Raw genomic sequence first — 27,362 nt, forward strand, 5'->3', positions numbered from 1 at the left:
TCTTTCAGGACAGCGCCGATGACCCGCCCTAAGTTTTAAGGTTATAAGATGTGTTATTGCTATGTTCTGCTTATCTAATTTCAGCATGGCTGGAGGTACTCTATGAACAACTGAGGCCATGGTGGAAGTGTCCGGTCTGTAAAGCGGGGGTCCACCTATCTATCGTTTTTTTTTTTTTTTTTTAGTTCATTCACAAACTTTTCTTCTCAGCATTACATACTCACATATTGTGTGTAATATGTCCGCCTGTGTCAGATTTCGTCGGAAAGAATAACTTATATTATTCACTGCAGGCGGTTTCCATCTTCATAGTGGGCATTTGAAGCCCACAAGCATTTATTTCCTGGATGTGGTGAATGCTGTGCTCCCAGCATTCACCGCTCATTCCCCCACATGCTCAGTGGCATCCTGGGAAGCCTGAGACTAGCTCCCAGGAGTCTGGGAGAGGCTAGAAACACGCCTACTCCCACGGGAGGAGAACCAGGAAGTGCAAAGAAGAATAGAAAAATAAAAGGTAATTACGGCGATTTAAATTTTTTTAAACGGCATGTCAGCATCTAGGCAAGGAAGAGAATACATACAGATATTGTTCAAAATTTGGGGGGAACCCCGCTTTAAAGAAACTGACTGCAGTGTTTCCTGGGAAAGTGGGTGGAGCTGCGCTCTCTCCAGGTGCTGTCCTGAAAGACTCGTAGAAATACCGTTACCGGTAAGTCTAACTAGGGTTTTCTCACACCACCCCATAATATTGGCACCTCCATCTTCTGTCAATATTGTTTTGGAGATGCCGTGCGCCATGTCCGTAGTGGCGCACAGATTGCATTCCCCCTTGCGCCGAGATTGCTATAGTAAATGGGGGATTCGCGCTCTGTTACCGGCGCACCATTTCATAAATATGAAAATATGCGTTACGCCTCGCCGTGCGCATCTACTGATGGCACACGGCTTTCGTAAATCACCCCCATGGTGCCTTCACAGTAATAATTGTATTAGAAAGTGTCTATAACATTTTATGTTCACAACTACTTTAAATGTTTGTGGTTAAAATAAACAATGTTCTAAAACTTATACAATTAAAAATAATAACCAAAATAAAAACTTTTTGATGTTTATTGTGCTTTGACGAGCAGCTTACATACCTTTAGTAAAACTAGTTGACATTTTTTTTTAATGCCTGTAAATGCTTATTGAATGTGATGCTTGTCAGGCTATCATTTACAAGCTGAGTGGAAAATTGTTGTAGAACAAAGAGATGGAATAATATCAGAAATGTCAAAGGGGGTGGGTTCAGGTAAATGCTGTAATCATAATGTAAGAATCAGAATGGTGGGTGTTGGCTTAGTCAGAGAAAGTTAAAGTGTATCTAAACCTAAGAACAAGGCATGAAGCAAAAATACATAAGAGAAAGGGCCCCATTGATTTAGTATAGAGATTTAGTAAATAAAAATAAGTTAAAAAAGAGGTATAAAGTGCACAACTGTCACGTATCTTGGTTGGAGGTTGAGTTGACGAGAGGGCTTCCCTTGCGGCTCTGGTCCAAGCACCCCTGAATGTGGTGACAGAGGTACAAGGCTCAAAGAAGAACAGGTGCTAGTAGCTTGATAGCAGGTGACTACCACGGTAAGGGACATAGCCAAGGTGAGCCGGGGTCATACACAGTAAGACAGCGGGGTGGTCAGGAGGCGGGCCGGGGTCGGTACCAGGGAAGCAGGCAGTGCAAAGTCCAGTAGCAAGCCAAAGTCAACAACAGGTAGAGAATAGTCAGAGGTAAGACAAGGACAGAATCCACAGAGTGAGGTCAGGAGCATTCCAAGATCAGTCAGTACAAGTAGGAACACAGGAATGTGGATCAGGGGAATCTTTTGAACACCCAGCAGCTAGCAGGATCTCCTTTTAAAAAGGCCGTTTTTAGTGTTATGCATGAAGATGTGCATGCCGATGTGCGCTGGTACACCTAAATGCACCTATGTGACAGTGCATGCAGGACATTAGCCTGAGCTTGTCTGTGTGCTTGTACATATGCACAAGCATTAGCTGCATGGGAATGAGCAGTAGCTGCAGGAGAATTAGCATTAGTTGTATGAGAATTAGCATTAGCTGAACTAGCTTCCTGACAATAACTGTCAACGGCAGAGACTCACAGTGAAGCAACAAGCAAACAGGGACTCCTGGGGATTATATCACACATAGGCTACTTTCACACTGAAAGCGCCCGGTGTTAGCGGTAAAGCGTTGCTCGTTTTAGCGGCACTTTACTGTCATTTTAGCGGTGCTTTTCAGCCACTAGCGGGGCGCTTTTAACCCCCGCTAGCTGCCGAAGAAAGGGTTAAAAGCTCTTTGTCAGCGCTCCCCATTCATTTCAATGGGCAGGGCGTTTTGGGAGCGGTGTATACACCGCTCCCAAACTGCCCCAAAGATGCTGCTTGCGGGACTTTTTTTCCCGTCCTGCAAGAGTACCGCCCCAGTGTGAAAGCACTCAGGCTTTCACACTGGGGAGGCATTAGAGGCAGTTTTCAGGCGCTTTACAGGTGCTATTTTTAGTGCTAAAACACCTTCAGTGTGAATGTGAAAGGGGTCATATTGTGGCAACGCATTTCAGGGCAATGCCACCCTTTGATCAAGCCTGTCCACACTTAGGAGGAGAGGAATAAATAGACACTATCTACTATACAGGCATCATGTGGGATGATGAGGCACAGCATACCTTATAATTAACACAAATTAACTACCTATCTCAGGGCACTGTTACTAATAAAAGCTTATAAACAACCAAGTAATGTTAGAACTTATCAAACATAACAGCATGCTTTCAATGGCATATTCAACAGACCAAAAGGAAGCAAAAATTTAAGTTCATTAGTGGTGTTTTAATCTTTTAACCCCTTACCAATCAGCCTTGGCATCCCTTAAAATGGACTATGACACACAGGGTGCAGTCAGGTCTGCCTGATTGGCCGTCACAGTGGTCACATGATTGGAAGTTGGTCTGCCTGGCTCCCAATTATTACCAATGATTGGAGCTGACTTTCACAGCTTTACCGCTGTGCTGGGAGAGTGCAATGAGTGCGCTTTTAGCACAGAAACCTCAGCTGCCAGTTGACACATATGTGTGGCATGTAGGAGTTAAAGCCCAGACTTGTTTCAATCGCCCATATGCGTAGCGTGGGCGGTAAGAGGTTAATTAAATTTAATCTACAGTACAAACAGATTAACAATTCCTCAACAGACATGAATGTTCACTTCATTTCAATATATTTTTATTTTTCAAGAAACATCGATAAACAAAGATACAATAAGAGCCATTAGCCCTGAGTCGACCAACATGGTCGCATGAACAACATATAAGTCAAGAAGGGTTGTACAAAATACTTTCACACGTATCCATCAAAACCTGCAGTGCAAATTAATCAGAGTTTCCCGATAACGGATGCGCTCTTGGTGTCTAGCAACTAATGTCATTAGCGTGTGGAATGACAAGTGGGAGGGGGGAAAGCTTCGTCACCCCGGTAGGGATCACACTATGTCAGGGCTCCCCGCCCAATGAAAGTCTAATGCCCTGTACACACGATCGGACATTGATCGTACATTCCGACAACAAAATCCATGGATTTTTTCTGACAGATGTTGGCTCAAACTTGTCTTGCATACACACGGTCGCACAAAGTTGTCAGAAAATCCAATCGTTCTGAACGAGGTGACGTAAAACACGTATGTCGGGACCATAAACGGGGCAGTAGCCAATAGCTTTCATCTCTTAATTTATTCTGAGCATGTGTGGCACTTTGTGCATCGGATTTGTGTAAACACGATCGGAATTTAAACAATCGGATTTTGTTGTTGGAAAATTTTATATCCTGCTCTCAAACATCTATAGTGGCTTGTACCACTTTCCTGCTTTATATCATTGAGGCTGCCAGCAGCCCCCTACCTACACTTCTACAGTACTTCATATTGTTACTTGTAGCAGCCATTCTTTTTGGATAGCGCAGCATCCCCCCCTTTTCTCTTTTTATTTTTTTGGGCTTCGTTTGACCCCATTCGGTGCGTGCAGCTGTTCATACTTTTATCTTTTTATCTTTTTACTTCTCCATCACGGTAGCGCAGGAATATCCCACACTACATTTGCTCTCAAACATTGTGTGTCAGAAATTCCGATGGAAAAAGTCCGATAAGGCCCACACACGGTCGGAATTTCCGACAACAAGCTCCGATCGCACATTTTCCATCGGAAAGTCCCACCGTGTGTACGGGACATAAGAGTTGCTCAGTCTTGCATAAACTCAAACTAGGCCCAAAACATTGAGTGACTAAACATATCAACTGGCCACTGAACAAAAGAGAGACATTGAGTCTAGTACAAGAGAGGCTACTGAATAAACACTGAAGGATGAAAGTGAAACAAATAACTAGATTTTGGGTCACAAGGTAGCACCTTTATATAGAGATATATGCCGTGACCAGTTCTGGAAAGAGGTTTAACCCTGGCCTTGGCTAGGCCCATTTGTATAAGGGCTGAAACCCATTAACTAAAAGAAAGAGGTAAGAGAAAATGAAAGAGATGAAATGGGATGCAGAGAAGAGTGGGAGTCGACTGGGGGAGAATGAGTGAGTGCTAGTTACTCTCGAGGTCATGGTTAAGGGCTAACTCCTACAAATGTTGCCCAGGGTTCCCAAATTTGTTTGAATTTGTCGGAACGATCCAGGATTACACTTGCCATCTTTTCTTGGTTCGTGACCCAGTAAATCTTTCTTTTTGCTAGAAGTGTTGAGACAGACGTTTTTTTCCAAGCTTTAGCCAGGGTAAGCTGGGCTCCTAGTATGATAAAGAAAATGAGCTGTTGTGTATTCCTGGAGGCCTCCTTCACTGGAAAGTTAAGAAGAGCTGTTGGGGGGACGTTTGGACAGAGATTGTGGTGATTTTGCAGATCCATGAGAAGATCTTGTACCACAAATGTTCATTTCAAGTGTAAAACATGCTTCCTCTGGGTAGTGGACATAGAATGGGTGATTTTTAAATAGAGGAAGATGATTTTACAGAAAGAGAATGGGATACCTTTAGATCTTTCTTCTGTTGCTGTTTTTTTATCTCAGGTGGGCAATTTATCAATTTATATTGTATATGTGCGTAAACATGTGCATAGATATGTAAACACATGTATGTGTGTAAATTACTGTACTCAAACATAGAAGGAATGCACAGGAATTTGCATTCAGATGTGAATAGGCCCTCAATCTTAAAAGAGGATGGGCAAGTGGTAAAAAATGTAATTTTTGAGGGTTTTTCAGGGTATTCGGGGACTACCTTTAGGCAAACAGATTAGAAGATAATCCGACAGATTGGAGGAAGGAGTTTCAGAGGTCGGGGGAGGCACTGGAGAAGAGAGAAGGAGGAGAGGAGAAGTCCTGAATAAGGTAACAAGGGGACTAGAGAGCAGGAGGCCTTGGGAGGAGTGGAGAAGGTAATTTGGGTAATGTTTTGAGATGAAGTTGGTGATGTAGCTCAGGGAAGTGTTGTGGATGGTGTTGCATGATGTTGTTACTATTTTGAATTTTATTTAGGGTGGATGAGTCCGATAGTAACATCCATGACAGACTGAAGATAGCCAATAGAAATAGCTAGATAGCAATAGCCAAAAAGAAAGGACTGTTGTGTACCATTAGAGTTTCCTCTAGTGGCAGACAATACTAGTGGCAGCCGGTGGTAATTTTCTTTGGGGGGCAGCAAACAGTACCCCCCCAGTTGGTCGGCCGGTGGGTCTGGTGCACTTACTATATCAGCGCTTCTCCTGGGCTCTCGGTGCGGCACGGCTCTCCCTTCCCCTGCTCTTCAGTCTCCACAAGCGACGGCTCTGGCTTCCATTTTCTCCTTCTCAGCGGCCAATCGGGAGTCTTCTCTTTTTGGCGAATCAGAAAATGGGTCTCAGACCTGCTTCTGATTGGCCATCAGTGTTACAACAGCGAATATTAATTCGCTTTTGTAACACCTGGGTGGGTTCGTAGCGCAATGCTCCGCTCCACGAGCCCACATATTTTGTAGCCTTTTGAGCCTATGGCGGCCATCGATAGATTCATGCTTTGCATAATTCTTTCGATTAGTCATATAGGGCACCCCTAATGGACGGGCCACCATTGGACAATACTCAACATAGACTGCTGTAAACTAAAGCATTCATCCAAGAGCCTCCAGGAGATGTGAAGCAATCAACAGGTGTGCTACTTTGTTTTAACAGTTGTTTGATTTGGTAAATAAGTGCCTAATCTTATATTCTCCTCCCTTGTGTCTTAATCACGATACTGTTCTTATGTCAAGAAAGCGCACCACAGGGGGCTTAGAATTATGAACAGGGAAACCATGTTGGCGAATAAGTTCTTTACAGAGTTAGTGTATTCCTATACAAGTCTATGGGGATGCAAACCTCACTTGAAGCAGGTCAAATACACCTGTGAATTAATGTCTGACCCAGAAGCTTCTCAGAATGTTTGTAAACGTATGCCATTGACACGAGCCAAAAGCCCATTGACAAAAGTCCAACAACTTTGGCTGGAATTGTTCTTTAACTTCCATGTTTCCTTTCAACAAAAAAATACCAGATCGAGAGTTTTTTGTTTTTAAATGAAAAGGTGATTTCTGCAAACTGTTGGCCCAGGTTTGCTTCATTTTGTTTTTCAGAGATATAAGCTGATGATAACACTATAATCTGCTTATATTTTGTGCTGATAGAAGTCCCAGCTGCCAACGGTTCCTCTGCTCTTCAATACACATATATTTTATGTTTTACTTGTTTGCGAAAGTGAACCTTCAGAAGACACTCCCCTTCTAGTGAACTTTATATGTTGTCAAACTTAGTGAAACTTTACTGATCTTTTACTGCCTAATATGGAGGGGCGAACGGTTCAGCCCGAGCATAACTTCGGGCCAAACTTTTGCTGTTCGGACGTACAGCCAACTGCCGAACAAACAGGTCATTCGACCATTTGTTAGCCCCCCCCGAACTGACCTCAATACATTGCGGCGCTGAACAGTGCATTGCAAACTTTGATTGGCTGAAGCAGTGAAAGATTCAGCCAATCAGGGCACAGAGCACTGTCGGAGTCATGATTGGACACTGTCATCATGAATTTATCCAATCATGGCTCATTCCCACCCCACAATATAAAAGTATTCTTTCAATGGCAGCCATTTTCAGTGTGATTTTGGCGTGGAGAGAGATAGATCAGGGCTCTGTTCAGTGCTATTAGTTAGTTTGTGTGCTATACTGTGCTATTTTGCTTCAACTGTCAGTGTAGTAGAATATTAGTTTAGTGTCAGTAGAGTAGGGACAGTTCAGATAGTTTCACTGTAGTGTAGTGAGACGGTGTCATTTATACATACATTAGTGTAGAGTAGGAACAACTCAGTCTTAGTGTAGTGAGACTGTGTCAGTAATCTTGACATTAGTGTATAGCTAGAGTAGGGACAGTTCAGTGCCAATGTGTGACGATTGAACACCGTCTATTTGATTACGTTACTGCCAGTTTAATGCCATTTACTTCTATATGTGTTACTGCCAGTTTAACACCATATAGTTTTGTGTGCGTTACTGCCAGTTTAACGCCATTTACTTCTGTGTGCAATACTGCCATGTTAACTCCATATAGTTCTGTGTGCGTTACTGCCAGTTTAACGCCATTTACTTCTGTGTGCTTTACTGCGAGTAGGGACAGTTCGAATAGCGCCAGTGTGTAACGATTGAGCACTATCTTTTTGATTGTGTTACTGCCAGTTTAACGTCATTTACTTCTGTGTGTGTTACTGCCAGTTTAACACCATATAGTTCTGTGTGTGTTACTGCCAGTTTAATGCCATATAGTTTTGTGCGTTACTGCCAGTTTAACGCCATATAGTTCTGTGTGTGCGTTACTGCCAGTTTAACGCCATATAGTTCTGTGTGTGTTACTGCCAGTTTAACGTCATATAGTTCTGTGTACGTTACTGCCATTTTAATGCCATATAGTTCTGTGTGCGTTACTGCCAGTTTAACGCCATTTACTTCTGTGTGCGTTACTGCGAGTAGGGAAAGTTCAGATAGCGCCAGTGTGTAACGATTGAGCACTATCTTTTTGATTGTGTTACTGCCAGTTTAACACCATTTACTTCTGTGTGTGTTACTGCCAGTTTAACACCATATAGTTTTGTGTGCACTACTGCCAGTTTAACGCCATATAGTTCTGTGTCTGTTACTGCCAGTTTAACGCCATATAGTTTTGTGTACGTTACTGCCAGTTTAACGTCATGTAGTTTTGTGCGTTACTGCCAGTTTAAACCCATTTAGTTGTGTGTGTGTTACTTCCAGTTTAACACCATATAGTTCTGTGTGCGTTACTGCCAGTTTAACACCATATAGTTTTGTGGGTTACTGCCAGTTTAACACCATTTACTTCTGTGTGCATTACTGCCAGTTTAAAGCCATTTACTTCTGTGTGCATTACTGCCAGTTTAATGCCATTTAGATTTGTGTGCGTTACTGCCAGTTTAACACCATGTACTGTAGTTCTGTGTGCGTTACTGCCAGTTTAACACCATATAGTTTTGAGCGTTACTGCCAGTTTAACGCCATTTACTTCTGTGTGTGTTACTGGCAGTTTAACGCCATTTACTTCTTTGTGCGTTACTGCCAGTTTAACGCCTTATAGTTCTGTGTGTGTTACTGGCAGTTTAACACCATATAGTTCTGTGTGCGTTACTGCCAGTTTAACGTCATTTACTTCTGTGTGTGTTACTGCCAGTTTAAAGCCATTTACTTCTGTGTGCGTTACTGCCAGTTAAATACCATATAGTTCTGTGTGCGTTACTGCCAGTTTAACACCATATAGTTCTGCGTGCGGTACTGCCAGTTTAATGCCATATAGTTCTGTGTGTTTTACTGCCAGTTTAACGCTATATAGTTCTGTGTACGTTACTGCCATTTTAACGCCATATAGTTCTGTGTGCGTTCCTGCCATTTTAACACCATATAGTTCTGTGTGCGTTACTGCCAGTTTAATGCCATGTAGTTCTATTTGAGTTACTGCCAGTTTAACGCCATATAGTTCTGTGTGCGTAACTGCCAGTGTAATGCCATATAGTTTTGTGCGTTACTGCCAGTTTAACTCCATTTACTTCTGTGTGCATTACTACCAGTTTAACACCATATAGTTCTGTGTGCGTTACTGCCAGTTTAACGCCATATAGTTCTGTGTGCATTACTGCCAGTTTAACGCCATTTACTTTTGTGTGCGTTACTGCCAGTTTAACGCCATATAGTTCTGTGTGAGTTACTGCCAGTGTAACGCCATACAGTTTTGTGCGTTACTGCCAGTTTAACACCAATTACTTCTGTGTGCATTCCAGCCAGTTTAACACCATATAGTTCTGTGTGCATTACTGGCAGTTTAACGCATATAGTTTTGTGTGCGTTACTTCCAGTTGAACGCCATATAGTTTTGTGTGTGTTACTGCCAGTTTAACACCATATAGTTCTGTGTGTGTTACTGCCATTTTAATGCCATATAGTTCTGTGTACATTACTGCCAGTTTAACGCCATATAGTTTTGAGCGTTACTGCCAGTTTAACGCCATTTACTTCTGTGTGTGTTACTGGCAGTTTAACGCCATTTACTTCTTTGTGCATTACTGCCAGTTTAACGCCTTATAGTTCTGTGTGTGTTACTGGCAGTTTAACGCCATATAGTTCTGTGTGCGTTACTACCAGTTTAACACCATATAATTCTGTGTGCGTTACTGCCAGTTTAACGCCATATAGTTCTGTGTACGTTACTGCCATTTTAACGCCATATAGTTCTGTGTGCATTACTGCCAGTTTAACGCCATTTATTTCTGTGTGCGTTACTGCGAGTAGGGCCAGTTCAGATAGCGACAGTGTGTGACGATTGAACACTATCTATTTGATTGTGTTACTGCCAGTTTACATCATATAGTTTTGTGTGCGTTACTGCCAGTTTAACGTCATTTACTTCTATGTGCGTTACTGCCAGTTTAACGTTATATAGTTTTGTGTGCACTACTGCCAGTTTAACGCAATATAGTTCTGTGTGTGTTACTGCCAGTTTAATGCCATATAGTTTTGTGTGCATTACTGCCAGTTTATTGCCATATAGTTCTGTGTGTTTTACTGCCAGTTTAACGTCATATAGTTCTGTGTGTGCGTTACTGCCAGTTTAAAGCCATACAGTTCTTTGTGCATTACTGCCAGTTTAACGTCATATACTTTTGTGCATTACAGCCAGTTTAAACCCATTTAGTTTTGTGTGCGTTACTGCCAGTTTAACACCATATAGTTCTGTGTGCGTTACTGCCAGTTTAACGTCATTTACTTCTGTGTGTGTTACTGCCAGTATAAGCCATTTACTTCTGTGTGCGTTACTGCCAGTTAAATACCATATAGTTCTGTGTGCGTTACTGCCAGTTTAACACCATATAGTTCTGCGTGCGGTACTGCCAGTTTAATGCCATATAGTTCTGTGTGTTTTACTGCCAGTTTAACGCCATATAGTTCTGTGTACGTTACTGCCATTTTAACGCCATATAGTTCTGTGTGCGTTCCTGCCATTTTAATACCATATAGTTCTGTGTGCCTTACTGCCAGTTTAATGCCATGTAGTTCTATTTGAGTTACTGCCAGTTTAACGCCATATAGTTCTGTGTGCGTAACTGCCAGTGTAATGCCATATAGTTTTGTGCGTTACTGCCAGTTTAACTCCATTTACTTCTGTGTGCATTACTACCAGTTTAACACCATATAGTTCTGTGTGCGTTACTGCCAGCTTAACGCCATATAGTTCTGTGTGCATTACTGCCAGTTTAACGCCATTTACTTTTGTGTGCGTTACTGCCAGTTTAACGCCAATTACTTCTGTGTGCATTCCAGCCAGTTTAACACCATATAGTTCTGTGTGCATTACTGGCAGTTTAACGCATATAGTTTTGTGTGCGTTGCTTCCAGTTGAACGCCATATAGTTTTGTGTGTGTTACTGCCAGTTTAACACCATATAGTTCTGTGTGTGTTACTGCCAGTTTAACTCCATATAGTTCTGTGTACATTACTGCCAGTTTAACGCCATATAGTTTTGCGTGCGCTACTGCCAGTTTAACGCCATACAGTTTTGTGCTTTACTGCCATTTTAATGTCATATAGTTCTGTGTGCGTTACTGCCAGTTTAACGCCATATAGTTCTGTGTGCATTACTTGTGAACCGAATTCAAACCTCTAATACCTTGAAGAATGAATATGTGTATGTCAAGCTCTCTCCCTGAAGTAGTAGCTCCACATGTGAATAAAGAAGAGCGCTCCAATAGTGTGATACCATTCAGAAAATGTATTAAAATCTCAGTAATCCACCACGAGTTGACGAGACACGATGCATTGGGAAATGGAGGATTGGTTCTAGGAGCGGGTGAGAGCATCACCAGCATCCACACTCCCTGGGTCTGCCGCGGCCGTTTTTATATGTTCCAACCACTGCATGGATTGCTTTGATGTGATTTACCTTTTTGCCTGCTGTGATATGTTTACATGTGAGTACAATGGTGATGGATTACTGAGATTTCAATAAATTTTCTGAATGGTATCACACTATTGGAGCGCTCTTCTTTATTCACATGTGGAGCTACTATTTCAGGGAGAGAGCCTGACATACACACCATTGGACTTTGGAGATCTGATTTTAACCCCTATGTGAGTGGGTTGAGGCGATTCTGGCCAAACACGAGAGTGTGAGGCTATAACAGCTGGTGAGTGCGATTGCTTGAGGAGAGTGGAATCACGTCACTGAGGTGTGGTGGATGATTACAAGAATCACACTTTGTTTCTCATACTGGAGATCTTATCACTTTTTGTTTCACTTTCACACTGTATATGGACTGTTTTTTTGCATCCAATTTTTTTAGGAGTAATACATGAATTTCACACTTGTCACAGGGTGTAAATTATTTGCTCAGTCACTTCATTTAGATTTTGTATGTATAGAGACACAGTTTTTTTATAATTTTTTTTATTATTCATCATTTATTTCACTGTGATATTGATGTTAGGATCACATTACCATTAACATTTCATTTTTTCACTTATTGTTTGTCATTATCACGTTAGCGCCACTATTCATTCTTCAAGGTATTAGAGGTTTGAATTCGGCTCACATGTTTTCCTTTTTTTAAGTGGCAGCTGTAGGATTGTCCTTGTTTATTTCCAAGAACGCAGTGGTGGGATTACGGGTATAGGCGGATTCACTTGTAAACCAACAGTTTGAAAAAACTGTGTGCATTACTGCCAGTTTACGCCTTATTGTTCTGTGTGTGTTACAACCAGTTTAACACCATAAAGTTTTGTGCATTACTGCCAGTTTAACGCCATATAGTTCTGTGTGCGTTGCTGCCAGTTTACCGCCATATAGTTTTGTGCGGTACTGCCAGTTTAACGTTATTTACTTTTGTGTGCACTACTGCCAGTTTAACGCCATATAGTTCTGTGCATCACTGTATGTTTGGCACATTATATTGCAGTATATTATAGTGTATCTGCGGATTGTGTCTGTGTAGTGTGAGTACTCAAATTAAAGTGCACCAAACATCTCTTTACATTAATTAAAGTGCATCTACATACAGATTTCAACTTCTTCTTTACATTTGTTTATAAGCACCGCCCCCTCCCTCCCAGTAATGTCTGGGATGACAACAAGGAAAGGCAGACGTAAGGGGGCCAGCAAAAAATGTGTGCACAGGCAAAGGTGGATGTGGTGGTCAGTCCTCAGGCAGGGCATCATTTCCTCTGTTTAGTGAATTTGCCTGTGCTATCCAGCCACGGAATGCAGAGGAGGTGGGGGACTGGTTTACTAAACCTTCCTCATCCTCCTCATCCTCTGTCAGGCAAGCAGAGACAAGTGTGCAGCCCCCTGCAGTTGCCAGAGTGGATAAACTTGCCTCCTTGTCCACATCTATTCCTGCCATAGCCCCAACATCAGCCATTGAGGAGTCAGCTGAGTTATTTGACCACAGTGTCAGTCACTTGCTCCTTGATGATGCCCAGCCATTACTGGATTCAGATGTTGGTTCTGAGGTTGAGGATGACAGGTACATGAGCCTAGAGAGAGGGAGGAACACTGGTAGACATATAGGCATTCATGTTCCCGAAGCCACAGCATATTGTCAAGTTGTCTCCAGTGGTAATGATGAAGATGGAGGAGATGGAGATATTGATGATGATGATGAGGTCACTGATGTGACTTGGGTGCCATATAGAGCAGAGGAGGGAACTAAAGTGAGGCGGCACAACCCCAAGGAGGCTGACATCAAGAAAGAGTAGAGAGCAGCCACCCTATTCCATCACATTCTGCAGCTGTTATCTTCCGGCCCACTCCCAAAAGCTCAGCTGTCTGGGCCTTTTTTAGCACATTTGCAGCAGATCGTGGTATAGCACAGAGTGTCCCAGGTCCTAGCAGCACATCTGCCAGCAGCACACCACCAGCTGTAGACTGCAACCGGCAAGTTTCTCTGCCCCATCTGCTGCAGTGGAAAAAAAATACAGTCCCTGCCACCCACATGCCCAGCATCTAAATGCAAGCTTGTCAAAGCTGTTGGCTCTCCAACTTCTGCCTTTCAGCCTGGCGGATTCTGCCCCCTTCCATGAATTTGCACAATGTGCTGTACCACAATGGCAGGTTCCTAGTCGCTACTACTTTTCATGTAATGCCGTTACATCTCTCTACCAACATGTGGAAGGGAATGTTCTGGCATTGTTAGGCAAGGCAGTCAGCCGTAAAATCCACCTTAATGCTGACACGTGGTCCAGCAAGCATGGACAGGGACAATGTATTTTGTTCACAGCACAGTGGGTAACACTGCTTGCAACTGAAAAAGATGCATGACAGGGCTTGGTGCTGCAGCTTGTTGTGCCCCCACGTTTCCATACAGCTGGCGATGATGATCCCAGACCTGCGAGCTCTACCCCCTGCTCCTCCTCCTCTGCCACATCCATGCCCTCCTCTGCAGAATTGTCCTATGAACATCAAGTATCCCCTAAGTGTTCAAAGAGCTATTCCCAGAGTCAGGCTAAAAGGTGCCATGCATTGCTTCAGCTGGTGTGTTTAGGGGACAGGAACCACACCGGAGCAGAGATTCTTGCAGCTCTGCAGGGACAGACCCAGAGGTGGTTCACACCACTCCAGCTGGAGCCAGGAATGGTGGTGTGCGATAATGGCTCAAACTTCTTGTCCTCTCTTAGACAGGGAAAGTTGACACATGTGCCATGCCTGGCACATGTCCTCAATTTTGTGGTGCTGCATTTCCTAAATATGTACTCAGGGTTGCAAGATGTGCTAAAGCTGGCCAGAAGAGTCTGTAGCCATTTCAGGCGGTCATACACAGCCAGTGCTCGTTTGGCTGAAGTTCAACGGGAAATCCACCTACCCGTAAACCGCCTGATTTGTGACATGCCCACCATGGTGGAACTCGACTTTGTCAATGCTGCAGCGGCTATACATGCAGCAGAGGGTTGTCAATGAGTACCTGTGCGAATACGGCATGACGACAGGCTCAGGCCACCTCTGCTTTTTTTCCCTACACCAATGGCTGATCATTAAGGATGCATGCACTGTATTGTCACCATTTGAGGAGGCCACAAGGATGGTAAACCGTGACAATGCATGCATCAGTGACACAATCCCTGTTGCGTTCCTGCTGGAGCAGACTCTGCGTGCATTATGGACAGGGCACTGTCAAAGCCCACTTTATCCAGACACCATCATTCCTATGTCACAGAACTCACAGGAGGAAAGAGGAGGAGGATTCTAGCACTTTCATAGGCTTCGAAGAAGAGGAAGACATTTTTCAATCTTTAAGCCTCTGCAAATTTGAGGGGCATGGGAAACTTCATGCTTCAAAGCCTGCGAAAGAATACGTGGCAAAAAGGAGAAGGATGATTACTGGTTGGCAACCCTCCTTGACCACCAAATATAAGGGGAAGGTCTCAGAACTCATCTCGTCCCCACAGAGGGTGCAGAAGATAAAATCTCCTGAGGGCACTTTAAAGAGGATTTTATTAAACTTTTTCCTGACTCCAGTAGGTTACAGTGTTGGACATTGGACTAAAAAACAAATTTCTTCATCAGTTTAGGCCAATATATATTCTTCTACATATTGTTGGTAAAAAAAATCACAATAAGCGCATATTGATTGGTTTGCGCAAAATTTATAGCGTCTACAAAATAGGAGATAGATTTGTGGCATTTTTATTATTAATTAATTTTTTTACTAGTAATTGCGGTGATCTGTGATGTTTAGCGGGACTGCGACATTGATGCGGACAGATCGGACACTTTTGACACTTTTTTGGGACCAGTGACATTTAACCCCTTCCCGCCGAGCGTACGCAGATGTGCGTACTTGGCTTTCCGGGGTTATACCGGGATGATGCCCACAGCTGCAGGCATCATCCCAGTACTGTTGTTTACAGCAGGCAATCGGCTATCCGAGTATAGCCGTGGGCGGCTTCGTTCCAGCCTTCTAATTGTAAACGCGGAACCGACGTCATGACGTCATGACGTCACTTCCCATTTACTCGGCTGCCAATGGCGCCGGTTTAAAAAAAATACACAGTATTCAGAATCAGCGTTTTCGGGGATCTGAATACTTTGAAGTTAGACCCTCGATCCCTCCATAAAGAGTACCTGTCACCACCTATTATTGTCACAAGGGATGTTTACATTTCTTGTGACAGCAATAAAAGTCATCAAATTTTTTTTTTTTTAAACACAATTTATAAAAATAAATAAAATAAATAAGGAAAAAAAATGTTTTAAAGCGCCCCCGTCCCCGCGAGCTCGCGCAGCAAAGAAAGTCGCGCCCGCATATGTAAACGGTGTTCAAATCACACATGTGAGGTATCGCCGCGATCGTCAGAGCGAGAGCAATAATTCTAGTACTAGACCTCCTCTGTAAGTCTAACCTGGTAACCATAAAAAAAATTTAAAGCGTCGCCTATGGAAATTCTTAGGTACCGTAGTTTGTCGCCATTCCACGAGTGCGTGCAATTATAAAGCATGACATGTTTGATATCTATTTACTCGACGTAACATCATCTTTCACATTATACAAAAAAATTGGGGTAACTTTACTGTTTGGATTTTTTAAAATTCATGAAAGTGTCTCTTTTCCCAAAAATTTGCGTTTAAAACACCGCTGCACAAATACCTCATATATTGCAACAATCTCCATTTTATTCTCTAGATTCTCTACTAAAAAAAATATATATAATGTTTGGGGGTTCTAAGTAATTTTCTAGCAAAAAATACAGATTTTAACTTGTAAACACCAAATTTCAAAAATAGGCTTAGTCATGAAAGGGTTATAAAGCGATCAGTGCTAAAAATAGCCACTGATTACTGTATAAATGTCACTGGCAGGGAAGGGGTTAACACAAGGGGGCGATCAATGGGTTAAGTGTTCCCTATCGAGGTGTTTCTAACTGTGGGGGGAGTGTAGTGACTGGAGGAGGAGAGAGATCGTTGTTCCTAATCACTAGGAACAGCAGATCTGTCTCTCCTCCCCTGACAGAACAGGGGAGAACAGTTCTGTCTGTTTACATTGACAGATCCCCGTTCTGTCTCTCTCAGGAGCGATCGTTGGTGGATGGCGTAAATTGCGGCCGCCGACCACTCGCATCGGATCCGGTGTCGTGCCCCCTAGAGCTCTTAAAGAGGCTGACGTACAATGACGGCGATTCACCCAGGGGAGCCGACCTGCCGCAAAACAACTGTAGCGGCTGGGCTTAAAGTGGTTAAGGTCCCCCTATAGCAGTTTAACAGCTACAGGGCAGCACCTGTATGCAGGATTACTTATATATACGTGATCCGACACTTCTGGGTAGGGGACGCATGCGCACCGCCAGCGGCTTGCTCCCACTGTGATTGCGCACAGCAGAAGCTGATCGGCACGTGCACGGTATCCAATGTCCGCTGACACCCGCCGATTTTTAGGCAGAGAGCCAGAACTGCGACAACAAGGCAAATCACCCTTCTTACAGGAGGGAAGGGACGGAATTTGTGTCCCTGCAAAGCAGGGAATAAATTTAATCTCTTCCCCTAGTAAAAGCACCTCACACAGTGTAGTAAAAAACACTGGTTAGGTATCCAGTTAACCCTTTGATTGCCCTAGACCAGTGATGGGGAATCTTGCCACCCCAAATGTCTTGGAACTACATTTCCCATGATGCCTACGCACTCTGCAGTGTATTAGAGCATCATGGGAAATATAGTACCAAAACATCTGGGCTGCCAAGGTTGACCATTACTGCCCTAGACAGTGCAATTTTTTTTTAGCACTGATCACTGTATTAGTGTCATGGGTCCCCCAAAAGTGTCAGTTAGTGTCAGAACGTCCATCACAATATCGCAGTCCCGCTATAGGTCACTGATTGCCGCCATTACTGGTGAAAAAATGCAAAAATACAAAAAAAATGCTATAGTTTGTAGGCTCTATAACATTTGCAAAAAAAAAAAAAAATCAATATACCCTTATTGGGATTTGTTTTCTACTAAAAATATGTAGCAGAACAACTTAAACTTTAATAAAATGTATTGAAACAGAAAATGTTCACCAGAGCTCAATTAAGTCGCAATGAATATAAGGGTAATAGCTTGCTATACATTTAGAAAAAGATAGCATAAAGTATTTTTTTAGCTGGTCAACATCAGTAGTTAATTAACATAATAACTTAAAAAATGCGGCCAGTCACTTTCAAGAAAATCGTTGGATAATGGATTCTTTAGTGCTTATGATTAAACCAAATGTAGGAGAAAAAAAAAAAAAAAGAAGAAGAAAAACAGTCCTTAGTCTGCTAATTCTTACATTATAACTTCAATCCCTATCTTCTAACAGACCAAGAATTTAGACCTTTTAAAATATTTATGAAGACAATTTTTTTTTATTGCATATTTTTTATAGCAGAAAGTAAAATATCTATCTATCTATCTATCTATCTATCTATCTATCTATCTATCTATCTATCTATCTATCTATCTATCTATCTATCTATATATATCTCTATCTATATATATATAGATAGATCTATATATATATATTTTTTTTTTTTTCCAAATTGTCAGTCTTTACTTTTTTTTTTGAAGCGCAAAAAATAAAAACCGCAGAGGTGATCAAATACCACCATAAGAAAGCTCTATTTTTGGGGAAAAAGCACATACATTTTATTTGGGTACAACGTTGCACGAACACGCAATAGTCAGTTAAAGTAGCGCAGTGCCGTATTGCAAAAAATGGCCTGGTCACAAAAGGGGGAAATCTTCCAGAGCTCAAGTGATTAATTAAGCCTCGTGCATATTTTTCCCCAAATATTGGAGGTGAATATATCTTTAAAAGAAATCAGACATTGATTTGATGAGATGAAATCTTGCCCTACCTCCAACAATAATGAGACAAAAAAAATGTAAACTATACAGTGTACTCTCTAAAATCCCAGGATCTATCTAATTAACTCACAATGGATACATTTTGCTGTGCAAGCTGTTTAATGTGGAGCGATTTCCCCCAAACTGAAGCCCATTTGAATGTTCATAATCTTAACTTGAGCATAACTGAGTAAACTTGCATCATTTAATGCTTAACACCAAATTGAATATTCTCTTTCTTTTCTTATTGAATTTTTATTTTACTGTTTCAATAGCTGCATTTGAGCAAACGATATCACATTTAATGACTTATTACCCTCCAGTGAATATTTCCACTTGCAGAGACTACAATTAAAGTACCAGAAAAGATAAATTACAAGTTGGTTTATATAAAAAGAGCTGCTAATTACATTTGCTAATTCAATGTGTATGTAAAATTTTCAAGCATGACAGATTTTTAAGGTGAAGCTCTGTAATATTAGACTGTATCTGTGCAATCTTTGCTATACTTACCCCTACGGCATCTGGTAGATGTCTTCTACCTTTGCTTCATTGCAACCTCCTTAAGGCTGGATTCACACCTATGCATTTTTAGTGCTTTTTGCATTTTGCAGATTTGCACTACAGAACGTGTTCCATAGGAAACCATGTTAAATGGACTGTAGTGCAAATCTGCAAAATGCAAAAAGCACCAAAAATGCATAGGTGTGAATTCAGCCTTAGACTTCAGCATTCAATATTTCAGTTAGGCCTGGAGTAAAAAGGAAAGAAGCCTAGACTGGGGTTGCCACCTCATCCCTTTAAACCTGAACACATATGAATTACACAGGTTCTGAGGCTAATTTAATGCAGATAAGGCACCAAGTGAGTTTAATTACCACCTTAATCAGCCATAGCACCTGTGTAGTTCATATGTGTTTGGTTTTAAAGGGATGAGCTGGCAACCCTAGCCTAGACCCAGGGCCAACACGACTGGGCTAAAAGGGTTTTGGGCATAGGGGGAGTAGGATCAAATGTAAATAGGAGTAAGGTGGTACTCACCGGATTGGTAGAAAGGGTGGAGCAGGTGGGGCTTCAGGAGTTGGGAACGTGGGAGAGTTTGATAGGCGCTTAGTCGAAAGAGAGCCTGGGTGGGACAACTTCCCACCCTCCCTTTGAGTTAGGGTTTTTTTCATTTTTGTTTTGGTCTTTGTTTTGTTTTTTTTGCAGGTCACGAGGATCGGGCACATGTGTCATAGCGGCCGGTGAAGCACGAGGTCCTTGAATGTGTTATGATTAGAGGTAAAAAGGTACATTTGTAGGGACCCATCTTGGGCACGGCTCCCATTATTCTGGCTGGTGGTACCTGCAATATCGATTTATTTACAAAAGCATCTCCCCGTTCTACCTCTCCGTGACATGATTGCGGGCACCTGGCGGACATCAAGTCCGCGGGAGGCATGGGCACGGAGACCGCGGTGGGCGTGTGCGCCGCAGCACCGCTTCCTAAAGGGGACGTACCTATACGCCTTTTTGCCCACCAGTGCCATACTGCCGATGTAGGTCGGCAAGCGGTTAAAGTGCATGCCCACAAGGACCTTGGGGCCCCTTTAATACCGTCTGCATGTTCACATGTTGATATGTGTAATATGTTATTTATATTAGATTAATAAAAAGGCTGATATGGCCATTTAAACTCCAGTCTGTGTCATGCCTGGTCAATTTACTATAGTGGACATTGGAGTGGTGGTCAGGGCATCTTTTGTACCCTAGTCATGGGAGTGTCGGACACTTGTGTCCCCTGACACATGTTGTGGTTCCTTCCTCTGACCCCAACATCACTACAGTACTCAATACCGAGATATGGGTTAAAGGTAGGAGCAACAGCACTTGGTGGGGACAGAGGCATCCAGGATCTCTGGAAGAGATGAATACTGCAGAGACTAGCAGGGTTTACAGAGCTGGATTAAAGGGGAGATAGGAGACAAGGGTGGCTAGAAACCTTTTTGCTTTCTTATGGGCAATTTTAAAATGAACAGCAGATATTGCTACCGCTTTCCATCACACTACACTGACAAGGGGTCCTGCATGGCTCCAAACGTTGCATTTCTTTGCTATGATGGGATCTTTTGTAAATAAAAAAAACAGTTTGGCCTTTTCTGAAGATCCATAGTGTGCTGGCAAATATTTACACTGTTCTGTGCATGATTCAGTCTCCAGCTGGTTGTTGCTGCAGCACCCATTGCTATTGAGCCTTTTCCAGGAATGAGTGCATTATTACCAACTACGCTGTGTTAGGCACAACAAGCTGAATCTTACAGCCCATTCATTAAATGTGGGCCTTGGTGTGTTGCTCCATGGTGTTCTATTAGCTTAATGTGGTTATATAAAGGTGCTAGTATTATTACCTTAATGCATAGAGTAAAGGTAACAACCCTTCTGCATGCAGCTCCTCCCCTGCTCCCTCTTACACTTACCTAAAAATAAAAAAAAATGATTACTCCCCAACGCCAGGAATGGCGCTAGGCTATCAGTGCTCAACCACTCATGAGAAATGTGAATAAGACAATGACAATGCAGACAGAAATTGAAGGGGGGGGCTTTATGAGCGGGTAGCTCTTATAACTAGACAAAAGGAATTGATGACCTACAGGTGCTGCTGTTAAATGGAGGTGGGACTCCATCTGTAAGACAAAGAGAGGGGATATATATATATATATATATATATATATATATATATATATATATATATATATATATATAAATATATATATATATATATATATATACACATGTGTGTATATATATATATATATATATATATATATATATATATATATTTATATGGAAGTCCACAAGACAGTCCTAAAATGGTGCAGCTGAATACATGATGAGCTGCTACAGGCACAAAGTCCAGATCTCTGTGCCACTGGCTGTTAAAAGGGAAATGGCTCTGACAGCCCAGTAAACGTTCCCTGTGTCAATGGCTGATGGATGGTAATGTCCACCTATAGTCCAGAGTCACAGGGCACGTTTCGAGGGACCTTCCTCTTCTTCAGATGACCCCAAATGGACTACCCGCTCTGTTTAAATAGCTCCCCCCAAGGAAACAACCCAGAAAAGCAGACACCTGAACGAGCTGTCTCAATTACTGAAGCTCTAGGATAACTGTTAGCCGACACAAATCAAGGTCCATAAAGACATGGATGAGCGAGTTTGGGGCGGAGTAACTTGACTGGCTTGCACAGAGTCCTGACCTCAACCTGATAGAACACCTTTGGGATGAATAAGAGGGGAGACTTCGATCCAAGCCTTTTTATCCAACATCAGTGCCTGACCTCACAAATGCACTTCTGGAAAAATGGTCAAATATTCCTATAGACACACTCCTAAATCTTGTGGACGGCCTTACCAGAAGAGTTGAAGCTGTTGCTGCAAAGGGTGGGCCAACTCAATATTGGACCCTACGGACTAAGACTGGGATGCCACTAACCAAGATGGCGATCTGAGAGGAAGCAGATTCTAGAGCTCTGCTGGAGATCCGTCTATATATCCGTTCTCCTGGCCTTTTTTCTCACTACAAAGTAGCCAGAATGGTTACGGGATGCCACTAACCGCTTGCTGACCACATTGATTGACGGCGGCAGAATGGCACTCCTGCGCAAAATGCCGTAGCTGTACAGCGGGTGCTTTAAGGAGTATAGGGCGCACGAGTGCCCACGGCGTGACGTAGGAGCTTGTGCGTATGGCAGTCGGCCCCGATGGCCGCCGGCTACTAGCGATTGCTCCTGAGAAGGAAAGAACGGAGATCTGCCAATGTAAACAGACAGATCTCTGTTCTGTCAGGGGTGAGGAGAGTGATCTGTTGTTCCTAATGCTTAGGAACAACGATCGCTCTCCTCTCCCAGCCAGTCCCATCCCCCCCACAGTTAGAATCACTCCCTAGGGAACACATTTAACCCCTTAATCGCCCCTTAGTGTTAACCCCTTCCCTGTCAGTGACATTTATACAGTAATCAGTGGCTATTTATAGCACTGATCGCTGTATAAATGTCAATGGTTCCAAAATAATGTCAAAAGTGTCCGATCTGTCTGCCGCAGTGTCGCAGTCCTGATAAAAATCACAGATCACCGTCATTTTTTTTAGTAAAAAAAATAAAATTAAATAAAAATGCCATAAATCTATCCCCTATTTTGTAGATGCTATAACTTTTGAGCAAACCAATCAATATACGCTTATAACAAAAAAAATATGTAGAAGAATACATATCAGTCTAAACTGAGGAAGACATTTGTTTTTTTAAATATTTTTTGGGATTATTTATTAAAATATTGCTTTTCTTTCAAAATAGCCCGTCTTTTTTTGTTTATAGCGCAAAAAATAAAAACCGCCGTGAGTGATCAAATACCACCAAAAGAAAGCTCTATTTGTAGGAAAAAAGGACGTCAATTTTGTTTGGGTACAGCGTTGCATGACTGTGCAATTGTCAGTTAAAGCGACGCAGCGCCGTATCGCAAAAAATGGCCCAGTCAGGAAGTGGGTAAAATCTTCCGGGCTGAAGTGCTTAAAGTTCATGTGCATGTAAAGGCAGGTGTCCCAATACTTTTGCCAATATAGTATATTTTAGGGATATCTTACTTAGCTAGTACAGTATCAATTTTTTTTATTTTTTTTTACCTTACAGTAAGTTTAGATTTAATATGGAGTTAAACATTTACAGAGACTATAGGATAAAAAAATTAAATAAATAAGAAAATAAGAAATGAGGAAGATTTTTTTTTCGTTTTAGGAGTATAACCAAATATACACATGGTATATCATTCAATTAAGATGGTAAACTAGAAACAAAACTATAATTTGGCTATGTCATGGCGTGCCTAAAATAAAAAAAAAATGTTTTTGTGTTAAAAATGACCTTTGTGTGCAAACACAGACATTCTTAAGAAAAAAAATCTCATATACAAGCAATATTTTTTCCCATGACAGCATAGTGTTTGGGGTTTGATGAGTGGTGCATGCAAATGTCATTGCTCACTTGAGACGGTCACATTCATTATTCTTTTAAATTGTAATTAATTTGTAAGTAAAAATGTTGACATGTGCATTCTATAGTGCACCTAACAGAAGGCACAAAGCAGTATTATTTGTATGTGCAACGTGCACAGAAAACTATGAATGCACCATGCATATTGAACATCGTGTGGTATGTGTATTCTTACTTGAATCAAGGTGTCCTTTGTTTATTTCCTCCAGATCTGTGCAGTAATCCTGTTTGAAAATATTGTCCTTTTTCTTCTGTACAGGAGTTTCCTGTAAGACCGGTCACTGCTGCTCTCTCTCATTGTGCAGGGTGACTGGTCTTACCTCCGCCCCCTCCTGTAATTTTCTGCAGGCAGTACATAATGTATATATGCTGGGCTCACCTACATCTCTGCTCTCTGCAGGCTATCTACAGCCAGGGGTGTAACTAGAAATAGCAGGGCCCCATAGCAAAATGTTGTATGGGGACAATCCCTGCAAACAGCCCCCCTCCCCACAGCTGCCCTAGTGTCAATGCAGCGTGACCTGTGCCACATACAGCGTGACCTGTGCCCAATACAGCGTGACCTGTGCCCAATGCAGCGTGACCTGTGCCCAATACAGCATGACCTGTACCCAATACAGCATGACCTGTGCCCAATACAGCGTGACCTGTGCCCAATACAGCCTGGTCTGCCTGTGCCCCATACAGCCTCACCTGTGCAGAGCAAGAGGCAAGCCACCCGGATCAGCAGAGAACGGGATTGCCCGCTGTAATAGCTTTCATTTGAATTTCCCGTCTTCCCGGGGCTCATCGTCACATAGCCCCACCTCTTGGCCCGATGCCTTTGATGACGTCACATGTCCCGCATTGGATCGGCGTTCTGTCTATCAAACGGCAAAAGGTGGAGCTATGTGACGTGAGCCCCGGGAACACTGGAAGTTCTAATGAAAGCTATTACATCGGGCAACAGCTCGCCTCTTCCTTTCCTCTCTCTTCCCCTGGCTGGGAGACTGCTGGCGGTGCTCTTATCCTCACTGGGCCCCACTCGGCTGCGGGCCCCATAGCGCCCGCATGGGTCGCTATGGTGGTAGTTACGCCCCTGTCTACAGCGCAGTCATGATGTCAGCACTATATTTACAAAAAGGGTATATGTCTGGGTTTGCAAAAGAATTTGGTACGCAGAATGTGAATGTATCATAGCTCCCAACTGTCCCTGATTTGGAGGGACTGTCCCTGATTTGGAGCAATGTCCCTCTGTCCCTCTGTCCTCCTCATTTGTCCCTCATTTTGGTCTGATCTATATAGTTGTATATAAGATTCACTTTTTATCTTTAAAATGTTTCCCAGAGCTAAACCTTTCATCCAAATTCTAAATTGCTGCATTTGTACATTTTAAAAGCCAATATAAAGGAATAGTAGTGGTAAAAAAAAAACCCTTGTAGATTTAATTAACCTTTTTTTTGGTTAATTCTCCTTTAAGAGGATATGGCATGGGGCGTGTCCTATGCCTACATTATTTGCTAGTAGGTGTCTCTTATTCCCATCTCAAAATGTTGGGAGGTATGGATGTATATCTGTCATGACTGTTGAGAAAAAAATTAAAAAAGAGGAAATATGGCATCCTATAAAAAAAAGCCATCCACAGCTTTGCCAACCTCATCTTGAGATATTGCCCAAACTGTCAACTTCGCTCCTCCCAAGACTTCTTGCTCTCTGGCTCCCTTGTTACCTCCTCCCATGCTCACCTCCAAGACTTCTCCAGAGCCTGTCCTATCCTCTAGAACTTCCCACCCCAGTATGTCCAGTTAGCATCTACCCTGTCCGCCTTTGGGTGATCGCTGAAAACTCATTTTTTCAGAGAAGTCTACCCCACCTCCACTTAAAAAACTGTACTTTAGCCAGACCATCAGATCATCCCATGTAGCCAGTGGTGTATTTTGGTTCTGTGCTGCCTTAGGTAAGACTAAAATCGGACTCCCTCCCCCATTATAAATTTGTCCCACCCCAGCCGCGGTATACCGTTCTTGTCTCAGGGTCTGATAAGGAAGCTGCCATCGTTCACAGCTGTGGCTTCCTCATCAGACCCTGAGACATGATTCTTCCAAGTGCCACATATGTGTTCAATGGAGGAGAGGATGGGTTCAGCAGGACATAGGACGGGGTAAGCAGGGCAGAGGGTGAGGTGCCACTGGCACTGAGGAAGAGGCACTGATAAAGCTGCACTGATATGAGGCACTGATGGGCACTAATAGGTGGCATTTATGGGTGGCACTGGTGGGCACTGATAGGTAGCACTGATGGGCACTGATTGGCACTGATTAGCAGCACTGGTTGGCACTGATTGGCAGCCCCTGCCTGTAGCTATTATCTTTTGCACCGCTGTATTGTTAATGTACTATCTTCCTTCATATTTTAAGAGCTGCTGAAACGGTTGGGACTATATAAATCCATAATATATATATATATGAACTGTATATACATATAGTAATATGGGGGCTCAGGATCATTGTCAGCTGCTTGTAAAAGTGACAATCTTTTTATTAAACCTGCAAACAATATAGAAAACCAAATCAGCTTTCTTCAGCAATAGAACACAAAATAGTCCAAAACTTTGGTACAACTGAAACACAAGAGAATGGCTTACCGCCACCTTACCTACCAGTCCCATACTGGGCATTGGGGTTTCCTATCTACTTCTGGGGTCCTATAGAGTAGGCTTTCACAGCTCAGCAGCCTGGGCTCAGTCTCAAGCTAGTCCACTTGGCTCACTCAGGGGGGTCCTGCTCTCTCCCTCACAGACTGACTGTACCCTCCTCCTTTTCTGCACACCGATGCACCCAGGACCAGAACTCTTTGAAACTCTGAAATTCTGGGTCTCTAATAAGGACATAACAATCCAGAAAGTACTGAAAATCACTCCTTTCCTCTCTAACAAAACTAGCCTGGAACCTCCCGCACAGGTGAGAACCCCTGAGTACTCAAAATACATTCAAACCCTCTCTATTTAGGGGACCACAACACAAATAGTGGGGAAATATAGCTGCCATTCAGGATTTCTGGCATCATGTACAATATACTATACAAATATATATATATATATATATATATATATATATATATATATATATATATATATATATATATATATATATATATCTATATAGATATATATATATATATCTAAAATTGGGTATATTGAATTGCACAATATTTTTTATTTTATTTATTTATTGTTTTTAAGGTTGAACTGGATGGACTTGTGTCTTTTTTCAACCTGAATAACTATGTAACTATGTAATGTTGAGGATCGTAGACACAGTGGTTCCAGCAGTGCCATCAGCACAGAACTGGTGGAAACCAATGGGACCCAGGTGCTTCCATCTACTGTGCGGAGAAGTCTGGCCAGCAGTGGTCTTCATGGAATAATTGCAGCCAAATAGCCATAGCTTTGACATGAAAACAAGGCTAAGTGACTCAACTATGCATGAAAACATAGGAACTGGGGTGCAAGAAAATGGCAGCAGGTGCTCTGGACTCATAAGTCAAAATGTGAAATATTTGGCTGTAACTGGACTCAGTTTGTTGGTGAAGGGCTGGAGGGCGGTACAATAATGAGTGTGTGCAGGCAACAGTGAAGCATGGTGGAGGTTCCATGCAAGTTTGGGGCTGTATTTCTACAAATGCAGTTGGATATTTGGTCAGGATCAATGGTGTCCTCAATGCTGAGACATACAGGCTGATACTTATCCATCAGGAAGGCATGTGATTGGCCGCAAATTTATTCAGCAGCAGGACAGCCACCCCAAACATGCAGCCAATGTCATTAACCAATTGAGCTCTTTGGACGTACTATGTCGAAAAAGTGAGCCCTTAATCACAAGTTGATGGCTGCAGCAGCCATCAGCCTGTGTGGGTTTTGTAGA

This window comes from Aquarana catesbeiana, linkage group LG05 (genome assembly GCF_042186555.1).
Source record: "Aquarana catesbeiana isolate 2022-GZ linkage group LG05, ASM4218655v1, whole genome shotgun sequence".
NCBI classification, from domain to species: Eukaryota; Metazoa; Chordata; class Amphibia; order Anura; family Ranidae; genus Aquarana; species Aquarana catesbeiana.